The sequence below is a fragment of the Microcaecilia unicolor genome, chromosome 5 (genome assembly GCF_901765095.1).
Source record: "Microcaecilia unicolor chromosome 5, aMicUni1.1, whole genome shotgun sequence".
Classification (NCBI taxonomy): domain Eukaryota; kingdom Metazoa; phylum Chordata; class Amphibia; order Gymnophiona; family Siphonopidae; genus Microcaecilia; species Microcaecilia unicolor.
The window spans coordinates 107,547,017-107,568,925 of record NC_044035.1 but is presented as its reverse complement, the minus strand read 5'-3'; the positions used below and the strand labels follow the sequence as shown (position 1 = coordinate 107,568,925).

At 40.6% G+C, this 21,909-nt stretch overlaps 1 protein-coding gene across 3 annotated transcripts in view; it reads left to right on the top strand.

Annotated features, from left to right (window-relative positions):
• The window catches only part of ARHGAP22 (Rho GTPase activating protein 22), a 341,624-nt gene that overhangs the window by 102,945 nt on the left and 216,770 nt on the right, over positions 1-21,909 (top strand). The window lies entirely within an intron of this gene.

Below are 21,909 nucleotides of genomic sequence, written 5' to 3'. Positions count from 1 at the left end.
GCTAATCGTTTATCACATTTTCATTGATTAGTTTACATTTCTTGTGGGTTATGGAGGTACATAGAATTCCAATAAACTTGGTTTGGAAAAGTTATGAGGGACTTCAGATTGTAAGAAAAGACAGTATTGATCATCCAGTGAGAGGATAATTATAACCTTGCTTAATGTAATAGATGATACTAAACCCATAGATGTTTTGGTGGCATATCTCTACCTGGTCATTCATGCTAAATTAATGAGAGAAAAAAAAAAAGACCTTTCTGATTTTAAACTGTGATCAGCAGCCATATTTACTACATTTTATTTATTATTTCTTTTTTTTTGGGGGGGGGGGGGGGGAGCAAAGTTGAACTGGGGAGGCAACACATTTCCTCCTCCCTCCCTCCCTGAATGTTAAAAGATTATCTTTGGTGGCGGGGATGCTGAAACCCCGCCAGCCAAAGATTTGCTGCCTGAGCCGTTCCCCTCCTCCTCCTGCTGCTGCTGCAGTAAAAAGGAAGTTGGTGGCATGCCTCAAGCCACTGATGCTGGGACTCTTCACACATGCTTAGGTTTGGAGGGGCCTGAGCCCAATGGTAGGGGGTCAAGGCTTCAAAGGCCACTGTGGCTGACAGGATCTAGCCATCGTATACCTGAGAAGCATATTGTCATGTAATAAAACAGAGGTGGAGTTAATTTATGGAAGAATTCAATCTCACTTTCTCAACACATTTTGTTATCATGAGCAAGATGAGGTTGTCTTATTAGCCCAACTTGGGCCTATTTTTTGTGCACTTGTGTCTGTTGGTTCTGATTGTTCTTCCCAATATGCTGCTTTCTTCTAAATGTAGTTTAGGATCTACTGTGATTTTTAGGAGATTTTAAGTTGCACATATATGTTGATCTATTACTGACTGGGAGAAAGACGGCTGAGGGGGAGATATGCTAGAAGTCTATAAAATAATGAGTGGAATGGAAAGACGTGAAGCGTCTGTTAACTCTTTCCAAAAATACTAGGACTAGGGGGCATTCAATGAAGCTACAAAGTAGTAAATTTAAAACAAATCAGAGAACATTTGTTCACTGAATGTGTAATTAAACTCTGGAATTCATTGCCAGAGAATGTGGTAAAGGCGGTTAGCTTAGCGGGGTTTTAAAAAGGTTTGGACAGCTTCGTAAACGAAGAGTCCATAGACCATTATTAAAATGGACTTGGGGAAAACTCCACTGCTTAATTCTGGGATAAGCAGCATAAAATGTTTTTTGTACTTTTTGGGATCTTGCCAGGTATTTGTGACCTGGATTGCCCACAGTTGGAAACAGGATGCTGGACTTGATGGACCTTTGATCTGTCCCAGTATGGCAATACTTATGTAGTAGCAATCACTGCTTTTGTTTTTAAACAGGTTATTAATTGCCTCACACACAGTTTAGGACACACTTTAGATTTGATTTTTAATGGTGAAAACCTTGTAAATAGCAGCTGATTGAGTTAGTCAGCCTGCCAAGTTCCTTCAACTGATCATTGTTTGTAGCTGAGGCTGTGGCTAAGACTTGTATAACAGCAACAAAAACTTTAGAGCAAGTCTCTGGAACAGGAGTCAATATATTCACAAGGTAAGATGAGGGTTCATTGATGTTGAGAATTTTGAGGAGTGGTTGACTCTCTTTTCTTTAGTAAATTTTGATTTCTCCTCTGTGTGGATCACTGACTATCATCCCTTAGGCAGTTTTTAGATCGAGTGACACCCATTTGGGAGTTTGAGTCCAGAAATGCTGTAACATCTATGGCTTAATAGCTCTTTGATAGAACGGAAAAGGAAATTCAAGTAGGTTAAAATGCATTGGAAGAAAACCAAGTTACTGAAAGCTCATGGTTTATATATGGATAGTTAAAGTTAGATAAAAAGAATGTTGATAGTCTGAGAATACTTTTAGGGTATGCTGCAAAAAATAGTGAGGAGTCTTACACACAAGGATCTGGCTCCCCTTGTGGGAGCAGGGTTGACTAATGAGTATTTTTCTAACATTTTGGAGGTAAAATGCATCTCTATGGCTGCAATTTTATCAGTGTGTCTCCCCACTCCTCCCTATTGTTCCAGATCATTTTTTTCAACCAGAAAATGGAGCTGCATGTTTGTTTATTTAAAACTTGATATACCACCTTTTCTTAGAAAAAGTCAAAGTGGTTTACAAATAATGGGAATACAGTGCACTCCATTTAAGTGCACGTGGATAAGCGCATGCTCTGTTTAACTGCATGCCGTACTTCGGTCCCGTTTTTGGCGCCATCAATTTCTATGGGGACAAACTTTGGTTTAGCACACCACTGATAAGTGCAAGGTTCACTTATATGCATGGTTTAAGACCGCTCCTCTGCAGGAAAGACTCCGCATAAGCACACGCATGGAATATGGAAGCTGATGGGCGAGTGACAAAGAGGCGGTAAATTTGAAATCTCATTGGTTAACTACCACAGGCAGAATAAGCGAAAGAATATTGTTACACTGGAGTCGTTGTTGTCACGCAAATGTAAGACTTTAACACTGGCTGAACAAATAGAAGTTCTTAAAAAATTAGAAAACAAACAAAGTCAAGCATCTATTGCTAAAGAATATGGTGTCAATCCCAGTCAAATTTCATGTATCTTGAAGCAGAAAGACCAGCTTCTGGAAGACTGGCAAAACAATACAAATCCACACCGGAAACGAAAACGGGCGGGAAAAGCTGAAGAGGTAGAAGATGCTCTTCGGTGGTTTTCTCGAGTCAGGAGCAGACAGTTTCCTGTCAGTGATCCACTGCTTATGGAGAAAGCTAATCAGCTAGCTGAAAGTCTTGGACTAACTGAATTCAAAGCCACTTTTGGATGGTTGGAAAGATGGAAGGAGAGGAACAACATAAAATTCAAGAAACAGCATGGTGAAAAACAAGACGCTGATGACTTTGGTGCTGAAAATTGGGTTGTTTCAGTTCTTCCTACCATCTTGAACGAGTTTGCACCTCGTGACATTTTCAATGCTGACGAAAACGGACTCTATTGGCGAGTGATTCCTGATGGAACACTTGCATTCAAACAAGCCAAAACTACAGGAGGTAAAACGTCAAAGGACAGACTGACGATTCTCCTTTGCTGCAATATGGATGGGAGTGAGAACTTGGAACCACTTGTCATTGGAAAGAGCAAACAGCCCTGTTGCTTCAAGAATGTTAAGCAATTTCCTGTGTCATACGAGGCTAACGCAAATTCATGGATGACTGGGGAAATTTGGAAGCAGTGGCTAAAGAAGTTAGACACTAAAATGCGGGCACAAAAGCGTCAGATTTTGTTGCTTTGTGATAATTGTGCTGCACACAGGGATGATGTCAGGCTGTCTAAAGTCAAGGTGGTCTTCCTGCCACCAAACACTACCTCTCTGATCCAACCTATGGCTCAGGGCATAATAGTCAATTTCAAACAACATTATCGGGCTCTTGTGCTACGTCGTCTGATGAGTGTTATGGATGACCAGACTGGCAAGGATAAACATGCTGTTGAACTGGCTTGTAATCTATCACTGTTGAATTCCCTACATATGCAGAAAGAAGCCTGGAATCTTGTTACACAGGCAATCATTGTGAACTGCTACAAGCAGGCAAGCTTTGTTAGGTATGTGGAGAGGGATGAAACAGATACAGCTGTTGCAAACACGTCAGATGAACAGGCTATTGACATCCCAGTCAGTGTTACTGAAGAGGAGCTGTTGATTACGATCTACAAAAAGCTAACGACAGCACTGATGTCCAGATATGCACCTACATGCAGGCAATGGCTGATGATGAAACAGATGATGAAATGAGCAACGAGGCACATGCTGACGAAATTCAACAATCTCCTGTCACTTTTGCAAGAGCGGTGGAGAGTCTCAACACCGTGCAGGCCTATCTGGAGGCCACCGGATGTCAGTGCTATGACAGTTTTTACCATCTGGCAATCATAGTCTATGGAACTCACAGACACAAGAGTGTACAGAGGACTATGACTGATTACTTCAAGTAAGCCTAACTTCAGTTAACGGAGACTGTATACTGTATGTATAATAAACAGTACTGTCAAAGATACAGAAGAAACCAGTCTTCGCAAAAAACAACAATAATCAAAAACAGCGAAGATGACGCAAAAAACGGGAACGCCAAGTAGCTTTGTAGCTTTTTAATGAGATATACATACATTTCCTGCACCAGAGTCTTCTATAACGATTTTTTTCAAACCGTGCACACAGCCTTTTTAAAGGCAGAGTGTCATCGAATAAAGGTGCGTTTAATTGAATACCCTTCAAGGATTGACATTACCAGATAATACATACATACATGGTGTAACAGACTCCTGACGCAGGCCAGTTGGGCCGAAACACAGCTGTGTCGAGTCATATCACCTTAATAAATTTATTTAGTTTTTTTCATTTTGCTTGTGTCGTCTATTTTTGGTTATAATTTTGTCCTTACAGTTTTTTCTTCCCTTGCGTAAATTTTGTATTTTTTAATTTTTTAATTTCCTTTTTTCACTTTTTTATTTACTTTTTGTCTTTATTTTTTGTTTGTTTTTTTCCCGTTTTTTGCATCATCTTCGCTGTTTTTGATTAATAAACAGTACTGAGCATATGTTTATCAGATGTCAAGCTTCTTTGGGTCACAACGGTTAAGTGCATGCTCCGGTTAACTGCATGCATTTCTTTGGTCCCAGACCCTTACACTTAAACAGATTGCACTGTATTTCCAATTAAATTCTTTAGAGGAACTGTTCTCCATCTTGAGGTACCTAAAAGTCATCTTTTTGTGTGTTTCATCACTTCGCACCTGCAGTTCTTTTACCTTGAAAGCAGGAGGTTTCTTCCGTTTTTGCTTCATATGATGATTTGTTGTTAAATTCTTCCTCTTTCTTCAGGATATGTGTCTGTTTCTTTAAAACATGCTTGTTCACATTCTTTTTTTTTTATCATCCTTGAATTTTTTTTAATTGAATAATTATGTTATATATATAACTCAAAATAGTATAGCAAGAAATTGCAAGAATAATGCCAAAAAGAATAAGATAAATCACATAGGTCTCCTATTACCAAGCTCGGGTAAAAGGGGCCCTACAGTGGCATTGGCGTATGGATTTGCCGTGCACCAAAGCCCCTTTTACCACAGTGGGTAAAAGGCACATTTGTTTACAACAAAAAGAAATGGCTGTGCAATAAGTGCACACTTGCCACGTAGTCGGTTCTTGAGGGGGGGCCCTTACCACCTCTTATTTAGGAGGTGGTAAGGGGTCTCACGCTAACCAGGTAATATCTGGGCAGTGTGCAGCGCTGCCCGATTAGTGCCAGTTAAGCCCAAAAATTTTGATGGGTCGGAAATGGCATATGGTGGGGGCGGCACTACCGATGGCTCCCATGGTACGCACCAACACCGTGGTAGTTCTACTGCAGCGTTGTAAAAGGGCCGCATAATAGCAACATATCCACATCATGGAAAAGCTCATAAACAATCCAACAAATGATAAAAAAAAAAAAGAAAAAATATAAGGAAAATTTCAAAACAAAGGAAAAGGGAGAGATTCATAGCCACAACACATTTAAAGTACTATCTTCACCTAAACAAAAATAAAGAAAAATAAGAAAGTCAAACATTTTTGAATGGGCTGCATCACATTTGCCATGCGGGAAATGCTAGCACGATTTAGTAAGAGGCCCTTTATCTTTAAGAAATGTATCTAAAAAAGTAGGGTCCAAAAAAGTATATCTATTTTCTTTACAAGTGACAAGACATTTAGGGCCCTGCTTACTAAGCTGTGCTGTAGACACGCTAGCATTTTCAGCACACAGTAAAAATTAGTATGCGCTAATGCTAGAGACACCCACGGGTGTGCTAAAAATGCTAGTGCACCTTAATAAACAGGGTCCTTAGATGGGAAATTTTAAATAGAAGGATGCTCGCACACCCAAAACTTTAGGACTTCAGCTGTAGAAATGCCCACCTACGCAACTATGTTTTTTTTTTTTGTTACATTTGTACCCCGCGCTTTCCCACTCATGGCAGGCTCAATGTGGCTTACATGGGGCAATGGAGGGTTAAGTGACTTGCCCAGAGTCACAAGGAGCTGCCTGTGCCAGGAATCGAACTCAGTTCCTCAGTTCCCCAGGACCAAAGTCCACCAACCTAACCACTAGGCCACTCCTCCACATCAGGAAGCAATTGTACTGCTTGTCCACAAAAAAGTAAACATTTCTTAGGAAAATAAGCATTAAAGACTATCTGTTTTTGTTCATCTATTTGGAAAGTAACTAACAAAGTACTGCTCTTAGTCATCAAATCATTAGAAGATTCTAGAAACTCAAAGAAATCCAAACTATCAGGAGAAGAAATTGAATCATGGGCACCTTGTTACCTCTAGTCAAATAAACAGCATTCAAAACACTCAAAGAATCCAGGTGAGTGAATTGAAGAATCTTTTTAAATACATCTTCAAAAGTTCAAGGTAATGATATTGGAAAGTTTAAAATCTAAAATTCCTTGCCCTAGATTTATTCTCCAAAAATTCCAATCAGTTATGCGCTAATAAACTGCCTTTCACTGAGGAATTATTTCAAATGCAATCAGTTACTATCTGGGTATCAGTTTTCACCAAATTTTGCTCCAGGGTAGAAATTTTCTGTTCACGTTCAGCAGATTTCCCAGAGGAAGCCTTACAGAGCTATGACAAAGTACTTTGCAAAGTATTTTCAATTCTGGTCAAAGCAGTCAGAATATCATTCAGTGTAGCAACTGATCCCGAATTAGACAAGACAAGTCAGATCCAGATATTAATGACAAAACTTGTTGTGCTGAGACTGGCAGCAAAACAGATGAACCCGATTTTAAGATTTACAAGGAGAATCTACCAGAGAACTCACCATCCCAGCAGAAAAAAACGCCTACCTGATTTGGTAGGATTTAGTTCCTCCATTGAAACCACAGATTGAGTGGATGGGGTTCACTTACCTGAAAAAATGGACGCCTCAACCATTGAATTAGCTGTGCTGTGGCCCACAGTCACTATAGAACACACATGTTGGTCCATTGGTCGTACCAAAGCTATCTTCACAGGTCCTTTGATCTTTCTTTTTACCATGGATAATATAGCAGCCAAAATCACCAGCCCTCCGCTCCTCGTTTGGCTCCAAAGGGGCAGGACCTGCCCCTTTGCTCACACCCCTTTAGGCAAGCACCCACAGCCATGCGCCTATGGCTGCATTCTGTGGTAAAGCATCTTCCTAAATGGGAGCCGGTCCTCCAAACAGCCTGGTGGTACGCAGTCTGCATTAGTGCCTGCACTGCTCCCAGTACTTGCTCAGATGGAAAAGAGCTTACCGCCTTTATTTTTTTTTTAGCAAAGATCCTAGAAAAAGCAGTTTAAGTCAGCTGAATTATTTTATAGAACAGCACCATCTTTTCGACCTATCTGGGTTCTGTTGCATCATGAATAGAACAGAATTGCTATTACTATCTACTTTAGACCTGATTTGTCAGGGTGTTTCCTCATGGCATTAGTTATTTGTTAGTGCTACTGGATATTTCATCCTTTTTCACCACTTTGAACCATCTTATCTCTTTTTTAGACTGAATTGGACATGAGTAAAATCAATTGCACCCTGCCCACTTGATGGCTGGATTACCAAAGGACTCTGCCTAGTTTTTTTTTTCTTTTATTTTTATTTGTACCCCGCGCTTTCCCACTCATGGCAGGCTCAATGCGGCTTACATGGGGCAATGGAGGGTTAAGTGACTTGCCCAGAGTCACAAGGAGCTGCCTGTGCCGGGAATTGAACTCAGTTCCTCAGTTCCCCAGGACCAAAGTCCACCACCCTAACCACTAGGCCACTCCTCCACTCCAAAAGACTCTGCCTAGTTGGTTGCTCCTATTCAGTGTTTCTCTTCCCTGTAACTCTATGCTAGCTGAAGTGTTTGTTATAGCAGCTAAGTATTTGATGGCTGAAGAAGATTGGGAATAGTGCTAGGCAGTTTGAGTGTTGATATTTGCTCAGACTGGATTCAGGTGGAAAAAAAATATGATCATGGTTACCTTATAAGTATGTTGTCTGTGTGATTTTAGATTCCTCTCTTTCACTTTCTGTGAGGTTGTACACTCTGCATTTTCTAAAATATCCCTTCATAGCTAGTTAAGGCTTATAATATTGGCGTATACAGTTTTAGCTTGGTCCTCCAAATGTTTTTTTGTATCATTGATGGTCTATTGCAATTTTTTAAATATTTTGGACTTCTTAATAATTCATTAAAATTCATCCAGCTGTTTCAAAACACTTGATGAGAATACAGCTTGCTGGATTTTTTTTTCCTCCAAATATTTTATTAATTTCCAAGAATACAAATAACAGGAAAACAATGATGGAAAAACATAGGAAGCAAGAAACACAACAGGTGGGAAAGGAAAAAAAGAAGAGAAAAAAGGAGGGGAAAGCATCCAGGTGTTTAACAAATAAGTCCTTTGTACTGGTTTAAGGTGTGGCCTGAATAGTTTGGAGGTAGTTGTCCAAAATAGACCAAATTTTTTTCTTAGATACTATCATCCGACTTTTCGCAGCCATGGCGAGCTCAAACGTCTGATGCTGCAGGACTGTATTCCACCAGAAATGAATATTCAGCAACTGTGCGTTTTTCCAGTTTTGCAAAATATGCCATTGAGCAATAGTGAGGAGAATGTCCAATAGTTTTGATTGCGGGGAGGTCAAATCAAAAGTTGCATGAACGGACTTAAAAATTACAATTGAATAAGTCAGGTCATCAGTTATGGGCAAAAGTTTTTGTATAATATTCCAAACAGCCTTCCAGAATTGAAAGATCGGAGGACACTCATATAGCATATGAGAGAAAGTACCCACTTGCAGCGAACAGTGCCAACATTTGTCTGATGAGCTCAGGCCAGCAGTAGCAAGTTTGTTGGATTGATCCTGTCTTAGAATCTGGAAACCATCTTGGGCACTGAGATCTGAAAATAGTGGGCAACTGGGTGGCTGGGCCCCCCCCCCCCCCTATGCAGGGGCCTAGAGCAGCTACCCCCTTTTGCCCATTGGTAAAAACGGCCCTGTGGACTATTGTCCCAGGTTCGATTAGAAAATCCAAGTTCCAGTAACATTTCAGTTCAGAATTTAAATGCTGGCCTGGACCACCTTATTAAGAGAGAAAGGAGAAAGCAGAGTCAGTGGATTCACTGTGCCCTTCACTCTCCCAGTTTGCTGGTCCTGGCCTTAACCTCACAACCCAGTCCTAAAATGGAATATAGTAATCTTTCCTGATGCTCACTGAGTAAAAAAGGGTTACAGTTGAAACTCACCCCTGCCACACCTTGACATCTTATTTTTAAATGGATAAGCTTTGACTGAACATATTGTCTGGCTAAAATTTATCCAACCACAAGGGTCAAACGTATATATTGGGGTGCTATATTCAACCCATGGTAAGTGGCAAGAATTATTGGGGTAGGGTGATAAAAGCCCCCAGGTAAGTACAAGCCCTCAGGTAAGTGAAGCATTATATGCCTCTACACAAATAGGAAAAAGGGGCAATGCTTGGAAAGCATTATTTACTAATGCCCAAAGTATAGGGATTAAGGTTTTAGATCTTGAGGCTATGTTGGAAGAGGCTTATTGTGATTTAGTTGTAATCACAGAAACATGGTTTAGGTTTACAGTGAACCATGACTGGGATATAATCTCTTCAGAAAGACAGGGTAGGAAGAAAGGGGAAGAGAAAGGGAAATGGGACTTGATATTCTGCCTTTCTGAGGTTTTTGCAACTACATTCAAAGTGGTTTATATATACTCAGGTACTTATTTTTGTACCAGGGGCAATTGAGGGTTAGGTGACTTGCCCAGGAGCTGTAGTGGGAATTGAACTCAGTTCCCCAGGATCAAAGTCCACTGCACTAACCTCTAGGCTACTCCTCCTCCTCCTGAACTCTCTATAGGGCGAACTATTCCAGCAGTTGGTAATGGATCCTATGTAGGATGGGGCCATACTGGACTTAGTGCTTACTAATGGGGGAGAGTGTTTATAATGTTAGGTGATCATCTGGCATCCATTGATAACCAGATGGTGTGGTTTAATATTAAGATAGGTGTGCAGATGGTTCATTCAAAAGTAAAGATTCTAGACTTTAAAAAATACTAACTATTCAGATGGGGGATTACCTCAAGGAATTGCTGTCTGGATGGGAACACCTGGAAGAAGTTGGAAAGCAGTGGGCAAAACTGAAAGGAGCTATTGTAAGGGCAACAAATCATTTTGTAAGGAAAGTAAATAAATGTAAAAGGAAAAGGAGGCTGCTTTGGTTCTCAAATGTAGTAGCTAAAAAGGTAAGGAAAAAAGAGATCATCCTTTATAAACCAGAAGAGATTGCAGAAAGAGCAAGACAGGCGAAAATATCTGGAAAAGCTAAGAGAAGCTGGTAGAGTAGTCAGGAAAGCAAAGATGCAAATGGAAGAAAAAAAATTAGCCAATATGGTAAAATGAGGGGACAAGACATTTTTTAGATATGTTAGCGATAGGAGGAAGTGCAAAAGTGGCATTATGCGACCCAAACGTGAAGGGGAGAAAATGTAGAAGCTGATAATAAAGCGAAATTGCTTAACAAATATTTCTGTTCTGTGTTCACAGCTGAAGAGCCAGGAGCAGGATCACAGAAGACAAACACAAACAGGAATGGAGGTGTGGTAGTCCCTGAACAATTTTTAGAGGACCATATTCATGAGGAGCTGGCTAAATTAAAGGTAGAGAAAGCGATGGGGCCGGATACTTTAAAACGTACTGAAGGAACTTAGGGAAGTTCTAGCGGCTCCACTGTCTGTCCTTTTCAATGCTTATCTAGAGTTGGGAGTGGTCCAAGAGGACTGGAAAAGAGCAGATGTGGTCCCTATCCACAAAAGCAGAAGTAACTAAGAGGTTCGGAACTACAGGCTGGTAAGTCTGACTTCTGTGGTAACTAAATTAATTGAAACACTTTTAAAACAGAGTAGTCAAGTTTTTGGGATTACAGTACCTGAGGCAACATGGTTTCACTAGAGGCAGGTCTTGTCAGACAGATCTGATTAATTTCTTTGACTGTATGACCAGAGTTGGATAGAGGGAGAGTGATAGACGTGGTGTACTTTAGATTTTAGCAAAGCCTTTGACACGGTTTTGCATAGATGACTAATAAATAAACTGAGTGCCCTGGGTATGGGCCTAAAAACTACTGACTAGATTAGGAACTGGTTGAGTGGAAGACTGGTAAATGGAGCTTATTCTGAGGGGAATGATTTTACCAGTGGTGTGCCGCAGGATTCGGTTCTTGGGCCAGTTCTTTTTAACATTTTGTAAGCTATATTGCTGAAGGGCTGTCTGGTAAGGTTTGCCTCTTTGTGGATGAAATCTAAATCTGCAATAGGGTAGACACCCCTGATGGTGTGAATAACATGAGGACGGACTTAGCAAAGCTAGAGGAATGGTCTGGAATTTGGCAGCTAAGACTTATTGCTAAAAAAATGCAGGGTCATGCATTTGGGTTGCAAAACCTGAGGGAACAATACAGTTTTAGGCATGAAGGACTTCTGTGCACAAAAAGGAGCAGGACTTGGGTATAATTGTATGTGATGATCTTAAGGTAGCCAAACATGGAGAAAGGTGACGGCGAAAGCTAGAAGAATGCTTGGTGCAAAGGGAGAGGAATGGCCTATAGGAAAAAGGAGGTGATGCCCCTGTATAAAACTTTTCAAGACTTCATAAAGCATATGGGGACAGACTAAAAGATTCCAATATATATACTTTGTAAGAAAGACGGGAGAGGAGAGATATGATAGAGACATTTAAATACCTTTGTGGCATAAATGCACAGGAGGTGAGTCAATTGAAAGGAAGCTCTGGAACAAGGGACCATAGGATGAAGGTGAAAATGGTTAGACTCAGACGTAACCTGAGGAAATACTACTACATGGAAAGGATGGTGAATTTGTGGAATGGCCTTCCAGTGGAAGTGGTGGAGATGAAAATGGTATCTGAAGTCAACAGACCTTGGGTCAAGTACATAGGATCTGAAAGGGAGTGATAGGGAAAGTTGATGGGTAGACTGGATAGGCCATATACAGGCTTATTTTCAAAAGAAAAGGATGCCCATCTTTCGACACAAATCGCAAGATGGGCGTCCTTCTCACAGGGTTGCCCAAATCGATATAAAGGAAAGCCGAGTTTGGGCATCCCCAACTGCCTTTCACCGCAGGGATGACCAAAGTCACGGGGGCGTGTCGGAGGTGTAGCGAAGGCGGGACTTGGGTGTGCCTAACACATGGGCGTCCTCGACCCATAATGGGAAAAAAGGGCGTCCCTGATGAACACTTGGATGACTTTACCTGGTCCTTTTTTCTTAGAACCAAGCCACAAAAAGTTGCCCAAACTGACCAGATGACCACCGGAAGGAATCAGGGATGACCTCCCCTTACTCCCCCAGTGGTCACTAACCCGCTCCCACCTTCAAAAAAAAGTTTTTTAAAATATTTTTTGCCAGCCTCAAATATCATACCCAGCTCCATGACAGCAGTATGCAGATGACTGGAGCAGTTTTAGTGGGTGCAGGCAGGCAGACCCAGGCCCATCCGCCCCCTACCTGTTACACTTGTGTTGGTAAATGTGAGCCCTTCAAAACCCACCAGAAACCCACTGTACCCACATCTAGGTGCCCCCCTTCACCCATAAGTGCTATGGTAGTGGTGTACAGTTGTGGGGAGTGGGTTTGGGGGGCTCAGCATAGAAGGTAAGGGAGCTATGCACCTGGGAACTTCTTCTGAAGTCCAGTGCAGTACCCCCCTAGGGTGCCCGGTTGGTGTCCTAGCATGTCGGGGACCAGTGCACTATGAATGCTGGCTCCTCCCACAACCAAAGGGCTTTCATTTGGTCGTTTCTGAGATGGGTGTCCTTAGTTTCCATTATCGCCGAAAATCAGAAACGACCAAGTCTAAGGATGACCATCTCTAGGGACAACCTAAATGTTAAGATTTGGGCGTCCCTGACCATATTATCGAAACGAAAGATACAGATGCCCATCTTGTTTCGATAATACGGGTTTCCCTGCCCCTTCGCTGGGACATCCTGCGAGGACGTCCTCAGGAAAACTTGGGCGCCCCTTTCGATTATGCCCCTCATGGTCTTTATCTGCCTACATTTTCTCTGTTTCTACATTTATATAGATCCTAACAGAGTAATTTTGTTCTAGCATGTGCAGTCATGCAAGGCAGAGAGCTACAGCTGTCATTCATTCATTATTCAGTGTATAATGTAGGGGAGAAATTTTAAACAGTTCACCAACATCTGTCAATGCAGTCGGCAAACTATCCATATATTTGGTGCTGCTATCTATAGAGATAAGATTGCAGAATATATGGGTTAACATAAGCATCAGCACCAGCAGAACATCGGGCTAAGGTTTTTTTTTTATATTACAAATAAATTCATATCCTCATATTATTCCTGTTCCCAATACTACAGTAACAAAATTCTGATACATAATAATCCAAACGTAGGATAATTTTTACAAAAGCAAAATAATGCAATCACATTTTTCATACTGATTTTCACAGCGCTATGAAAATGGCAGAGATTTATTGATAAATGAAAAGTGGGCTAACAGTCCTTAGCTGATTAGCACTTGTTAATTATAGTAAACATGATTTAAGTATGATCCAACTCTATAAAGGAACTGATAATGATCAAATGAAACCACACTCAATAAATAATAAAGTTAATCTGCAAGAGAAAAAGAACCCTAGTTAACACTCTATTTTAATTAATTAATTTGAAATATTCTTCAAGGGAAATTCATTAGTGATGCTTCACCATTTATCCAGCAAAAACACAAATAATTCATTTTCAACATTATAGGGTTTAATTTTAGATATTTTATTGAATTTTTAAGAATTAGCATGGAGAAAAGTTTCTGATCAGAACTGCTGTATTATTAAAATTATCAGGACGGCTCACAGAGAAACAGAATCCTTCAATCCAAATCAGCTGCAGCAACGCGCCAGCCTGGAGACTGGCGCTGAAGAGGACTTCAGCTGGCGGGGGTTGGGGACCCCCGCCAACACAGGTAGCTGACGGCGGCAGTGGGGGAGATTTGGTGGCGGCGGGAAGGGGGGTCAAAAGGGAAGGGCCTGGGGAGGGTCAAAAGTGGCGGGGGGTCAGCGACGCCGTGGGGGGGCTAAAATGTGCCCCTTCACCTTGGGCTCTGGACCCCCTCCCACCAAAGTCTGGCTACGCCCCTGCTTACCACAGCAAAAAAACGCATACTGCTGGGCACGCTGAGATGCCCTGTGGTAATTTTGCCATGTGCTAAAAAATAAAGGGGTCCTTTTACTAAGGTGCGCTGAAAAATGGCCTGCAGTAGTGTAGGTGCATGTTTTGTGCGCACGCAGATCCATTTAAAAAAAATGCCTTTTTAAATTTTAGCCGAAAATGGATGTGTGGCAAAATCAAAATTGGCGCGCATCCATTTTGGGTCTGAGACCTTACCACCAGCCATTGACCTAGCGGTAAAGTCTCACATGGTAACCAAGCGGTAATGGCCTATGTGCGTCAAATGCCACATTATTTTTCAGATGCGCATATCAGATGTGCACTAAAAATGAAATTACCGCAAGAGCCACATGGTAGCTGGATGGTAACTCTATTTTGGCGCACATTGGGCACGCATAGACGCTTATGCGGCTTAGTAAAAGGGCCCCAAAATTTGTTTATTGGCACCGGGGGTATGTTTGGGGCAAAGACTGGTTGTGTTCTGCGCTAATTGGTTTTTAGCAGCAATGTTGCTATACACGCTTAGCACATGAGCCCTTACTGCCTACATAATGGCTGGCAGTAAGGGCTCACACACTAATCTATTTTAATGGCCATGCACTAATGGGAAAATTAGCGTGCCACCATTAATACCAAAGATATTTATTTATTTATTGCATTTGTATTCCATATTCCCCCACCTTTTGCATTTGAATTTCAGCCTTTTTATCCCAGCACTAAAAATGGCCTTAGTGCGTGGGAATGACCCTTGTAAGGGTACTCTAAGGTCACTTTTTACCACTGTTGGGTAAAAGAACCCCTAAGATTCTAGAAATTTGCAAATGTCTGTTGGCCAGTAGGAAGTTACCCCATTTCATAACTTTTTTTGAATTTGAGATTAATTCTATAATATATAGTGTGTGCATTTCTGAGCACACATTTGGTTTGGGTGTATAGAAAAGTGTATGCAAATTACATCTGTGCACATTTACCTGCAAATTAACACAATTCATTCGCATGCTTCAAAAAGTTCCAGCATGCCTACAAAGTATGCACAAAACCATAAATATGCCAAATGAATGTCAAAAATGCCTGAAAATTGAGAAATATTTACCCCCTCTGTTTACTAAGCTGCGCTAGAGGCTGTTGGTGCGGTAATGCAGACACAGCCCATTCACTTTGAATGAGCTGTGTTAGTATTGCCGTGCGGCAGCCGCTAGTACAGCTTAGTAAACAGGTGGGTTAGTTTCAAACAAACAGGAACCACATTTTTTAGGCCATGCACACCCCGAGTTTATTATGATGCTCTCCCATTTGTATTTGTCCTTCTTGCTTCTCTCACCTGCTATGAACATATCAGTATATAATGAGTGCAATTATTAGAGTGCCTATTTTGTTCTCTACATAAAGATGCTATAAATCCTCTTTCCTCATGTTAAGCAGTTTTATAGCTTTTGTGATATTTGCTGCTATCAAGTGTTACAATTTGCTAATTCAGAAAATAACTTGATAAATGTAGGAGCCATGTCTTCATTAAAATTGACTCATATATATGCAGTAACAGAATGATGGCTGCTTTATTTGAGTTTTGCTTCATTACTGTTCTATGCACAAATGATTTCCTGAAAGACTATAGGGAAGGAAGTACATAAGCAATGCCACACTGGGAAAAGACCAAGGGTCCATCGAGCCCAGCATCCTGTCCACGACAGCGGCCAGTCCAGGTCAAGGGCACCTGGCAAGCTTCCAAAACGTACAAACATTCTATACATGTTGTTCCTGGAATTGTGGATTTTTCCCAAGTCCATTTAGTAGCGGTTTATGGACTTAACCTTTAGGAAACCATCTAACCTCTTTTTAAACTCTGCCAAGCTAACCGCCTTCACCACGTTCTCCGCAACGAATTCCAGAGTTTAATTACGCGTTGGGTGAAGAAAAATTTTCTCCGATTTGTTTTAAATTTACTACACTGTAGTTTCATCGCATGCCCCCTTGTCCTAGTATTTTTGGAAAGCGTGAACAGACGCTTCACATCCACCTGTTCCACTCCACTCATTATTTTATATACCTCTATCATGTCTCCCCTCCTTAGTCTTCCTTCATAGGGAAGTCGTACCATCCCCGCTATCATTTTAGTCGCCCTTCGCTGCACCTTTTCCAATTCCACCATATCTTTCTTGAGATGCGGCAACCAGAATTGAACACAATACTCAAGGTGGGTGGGAGGCTCCCTAGACACCAGGGATTTTTTTTTTAATTAATCCAGAGGACAGGGGGGTCAGGTTAGTGGGTGAAGTGTGCCACTAAATACTAGTGAAAGTTATTTAATTTGGTAGGGAAGGTGGTCAGGCTGAGATGCTTGTAGAGAAGGTTAACATGGCAGGAAGGTTTAGATTGGGCTACACTGCCCTGGACTCAGGCAGTAACCTCATGCCCGAGGCCACTGTTTCCTTTCCTGCATTCCCACAGCATACTTAATGACCTCATATGCATTCGTGCGGCCATGTATGCTACAGGAGTTGAACCAGTGCTCAACCCAGATAATGCAGTGCTTGATTAGTCATGTGCACCTATACCCTGCAATAACTGAGCAGTTGAGCTAGTGGTATTCCCCCCCCCCCCCCCCCATGTCTACACCCTAAACAAAGTAACTATATAGTTAGATCCACATTAAATGAGTTCTACTAATTTTTATTATAAGTAGAATATTGTTGTACATTTTCTGTAGGGCACTGTAAAACAAACTACTAATAAACTAAGAGAAGGTAGGAAAGGTAAAAAAAGAAAAGAAAATAATTGGGCAACTTGTATTGATTTTGACAGTTCCTGTGATGGAGATTGAGGCATTACTGAATTTAAATTGATCGAAACATCCCTGCCCATTGATCACTTAGTGTACATTACTGACTTTGCTGGGAGATAAATTAATGATGAGCTAAGTCAGTTTAAATTCTCTGTAGTACAACACACGCAACAGTCAGCACACATATAGACTGATATAGATTGGATTTAGTCTGCTAATATATATATATATATATATATATATATATATATATATATATATATTGAAGATGGGTAGGGAGGGGGCTTGGCATAAGGGCTCAGGAAGCCCACCTCTTCAATGTTGCTTTCGGCACCTAACCTTTATACCTTTCAGGAAATCTAGACTGCCCCTATTTGACTGACTGTACATTTGTCCTTTAGATTGTAAGCTCCTTGAGCAGGGACTGTCCTTCTATGTTGAATTGTACAGCGCTGCGTAACCCTAGTAGCGCTTTAGAAATGTCAAGTAGTAGTGTATATGTATATATGTGTATAATGTGTGTGTGTGTATATATATATATAATATTTTTTTTACTTGCCTCAATTCTAGTGCCTTTGGAGCACTGGTTCCAAAAGCTTGCTGCAGGACCCCTACCCAGCCAGGATATGTATAACATAGGTTTGTAAGCAGTGGAGGGTTTGGAGGCACATCTGTCTCATACATTTTCAGTATATACATCCTGAAAATGGATATCCTGAAAACCTGATTGGATGGGGGTCCTGAAGATCAGGTTTGGAACCACTGCCTCAGAGGAGATAGAATTGAAACAGGAGTTACTGTAAATTTCACTTAATAGAAGCCAGAGACTTTGAGTAAAACAATTTTCCTGGGAACCTATCCAGAGACACCTTCGTAGCCTGTGGCTGAAAAAAAAAACACATTGGTGCATTGGTGTATTCAAAGCCAGGTGAAGCTGAGCTGGGCACAGAACAGAATGCCTGGATTCTAGAGAAGAGAACTTCTGTAAGTTATTTGAAAGTCCAGTTTATAAGACTTGATGAAAAATATTGAGGATGTCTGCAAAGTGAAATAGGTGAGTGTGGGAAACAAGTGGATATTGATTGACCCAGATCTGTGAAATATAAAAAATGTTCTATAAAGAGAATTCTGGGTAAAACAGGCTCCATATATACCCACCCGTACACTCCATTCCACCAACACTAGCCAGCTTGCACTTCCCCCCTCCTTCTATCATCCTGTGTCTCTGCTTCTAGTTATGTAGGTCCTAAGCTTTGGAATTCTCTTCCCCCTCAGGTTCGCCTTGAATTATCCTATCTCAGGTTCAACACTGCCATCAAAACTCACCTAATCATGCCTACTTACCCATCCAACCAACCATCTTAAGGTCTCTCAACACATATCATGATAATATTTTTCCCCTCTCCCACATCCCTTTTGTTTTAGACTGTTTGTAAACTGCATTGGAGACTCTTAGACCCTTGCAGTATATCAAGTATATGTAAATAAATACTAATAAAAGTGACATTGCAAAGCTTTGGGAAATTGTAACAGATTTTTCCTTTAACAGAAAACTACAGAGAAAAGATGCATTACAATCATACCATGGGGTATGGGAGAAAAAAAACCTGAGACCCAGCAATGTTCAGAAGTTCTATGTAAAGCATTTGTCAATAATGCAGAAATACTAAGCATAGTCTTTGTGAAAATAAATCCATTCTGGCTGATATTCAGCACTATTTAACCAGCCAGGAATGGCCTTATCATTTAAGAAGGAATTGAAGACTTTTCTGTTTCAGCAAGCCTTTGAGGAAGCAATATTGGGCAGATGTTACATAATATTTGCAGTAAGGTAGAATGGCCAGTTCTACCCTAGCTGCCCCAGCCATCTTTCTGACCTCATGTACAATTTTCTTTAAATCAGTAACCTTACTTTCTAACTCTTCTTACTCTCTTATCTATCTATATGTTCCATCTTTGCTTTACCCTTCACTATCAATTAAAATGCTCTATTACATATTGTGTTGACATTATAAGTAGTATACTATGCCATACTTTGTATTGTTGTTTGAATATTTTTACTGCTGTAATTGCCTATTGTTCATGTTTGATCTATTCTTACTATACACCGCCTTAAGTTTATTCCTTCAAAAAGGTGGTAAATAAATCCAAATAAATAAATAAATAAATGTCAGACAATCCAGACACACAGATAACATTTTTGAATTAGTTTTATATATTCTTAGGGCTCTGTTTACTAAGGTTCATTAGTGTTTTTAGCGCGCCTACCCTTAGCACGCGTGCTAACCATGTAGGCACCTATAGGCATATTGTAGGCACGTTCATGGTTAACACGCATATATGATTAATGCGCATTAAAAATGTTAATACGCCTATAATGCTGCTTAGTAAACAGGGCCCTTAGTCTTTCTGTTGCTTGTTTTGTGTTTTATGGAATATTATATATGTTCGTTGTTACCTGCTGAGAACGGAGGATTGAGCGGGCAATACATTTGTAAATAAATAAATATGCTGGCCCCTTTAAGTCTGTTCCCTGAAGAATCAGCTCCCACATTAGGGAGCCAATGCTACCAGAGGAAAGTTCACTACACCTTCAAAAATGTAGTTGACTTTCAAGCATAATGCATGGTAAAATAATTATTGAAGGCCTTTTACATATCTGTTAGCTGATTCCATTCCTTTACATGCGGTATAGCTTATTATTTTATCACTTGTGCCTTTTTTTTTGTTTTACCTTACAAGGTCCATAAAAACATTTCTTGCATTAGCAGCAATTAATCGGTTAATTGCTACAAAGCCCACATTAATATATTAGTGTTGCTAAGTAAATAGTGCTCTTTTTCAACTTCCTACACTCATGCAGTTATGGAACTGACCTTTACATGACTTGCCCAAGATCACAAGCAGCAGCAGTGGGATTTGTACCAGGCTTCTCTGGCTGTCAGCCTGGTGCTCTAGCCACTAGGCTACTCTTCCAGTCTGAAAGCCACACTTGTTAGAGGTGCCTCCAGTACAGGGGTTAGGAAATGATGTTCCAGTGTCTTCCTATGCCCAGTGCTGCCTCGGCAATAGTTCTGTTTTCTTCCTGCACTGCATGGATCTCAATGAGTTTGAACCATGCAATATTCAGACCTCTGCTCCAGTCTACTGACTATGAGAACAGCTTTTCTAAAAATGGTACCAGTAGCAAACTTACAGGGAAGGTGATGTGATATGGAATTAGCAAACTGGGAGTTGGGCCATCTTGGAGAGAATGGCAGTGGAAAAAGGATGGAGGAGGTTGACTTGTATGAGAAATAGGTGAGAACATTCGGGAAGGTATTGTGAATATTGTGTACTGGGAAAAGAGACTGTGTGTGGTTGAGGATCTGAGGAGAAAGTTTTAGGAGAGAATGTGTAGGGAGAGTCAAGATGGTGCATAACTTTCCCTCTAATTCTATGAAAATTGCCAAAAATAGCACGTATAAATTTGGGTGCATGCAATTTAATTAAATAACGAGTGACCGCACCTCGAATATTGTGTTCAATTCTGGTCTCCACATGGGCGGAACAGGAGAATTCCTAGCATTTACGTGCGTTGTTAAGGGGGATTCATGCCTAATTTAGGCACATACATTTACACCACGTTTCAGTTGATGCAAATGGCTGATCCTAAAGTTAGGTGCACTTTCTGGGCATAAGTGCTGTTCTATAAACTGCACCTAACTTTAAGTGTGGTTTATAGAATAGTGACTTTTTTGTTACCAATTTTTCAACACCATATATAGAATTCACCCCTTTGTATATTATCTGAACCAGATGAATATTAATCCCTCTCTTTTTAAGGGGGATATTGTATCCCCAGTCATAAGTGAAATGAACTGATGTGTCGTCATTCTATTCATTGAAGGGACATTTAGTATTTTAATTCTAATTCTTAATGGATTGTATTTGTGCATGAAAGAAAACACCAGTAAATCAAGTTAAGCCCATACAGGGTTTCCCTTTGACAATGCAATTGGCTGTGGGACCAGGGATCCCTGCTATGAAGCAGTTGCAACTTCACAATACAACCCCACATGCATTCTGGCTCCCCCAATCTCCCTGTCCCAGCTGGGGATAATTGTTTAGACATTCTCTCCTAAATTAACATTCCTATACTTTATTCCTAATTTTTTTTTTAAACAGTTGAAGATAAGATATGTATATCAGTTTCACATTTTCATAGTTAAGTTGTTCAGACCAGAACTTGGGGTCTGATCAGCTTTAGACCAGCAGCTATTTAATTTTCTTAACTGGAATACCAGAAACCATTAATGTCTTTAAGCAGTATACTCTCTCTGTCTTTAGGCATGAGAGAAAATTTGGGAATACTATCTAATAGCCAGTTAAGGGGGAAGCTATCAACTTGGGCTACCATTATGTCAGGTTATTTTACCACAAGTCATGCTTTTCTAGCACAGGGGCTCATTGAATAAAATGAGTCCCTGTGTTAAAATAGAACAACTTCTGCTAAAATAACCCATCTTAATGGTAACCCACATTGATAACTTCCCCCCTTTAATCTGTAACGTGTGTTCATGCTAATCCATTGTGGGAAAATCTGTATTTTGCTAAAGCCATTATCAAAGTTAGCACTCTGAACAGAGGGCACATGAAAAGAAGGCCTTAGAGGGTCTATTCCCTTTTCACTGTCTGTAGGTGTGAGAACATGACACCTCAGATGCCATGTTAAGGTGCTCTACTGTTACAAAAACACAGCTTTACTATAGCACTGTATAATGTTCCTCATCATTCCGGATAATTGTCATTGACTGGAATTTATTATT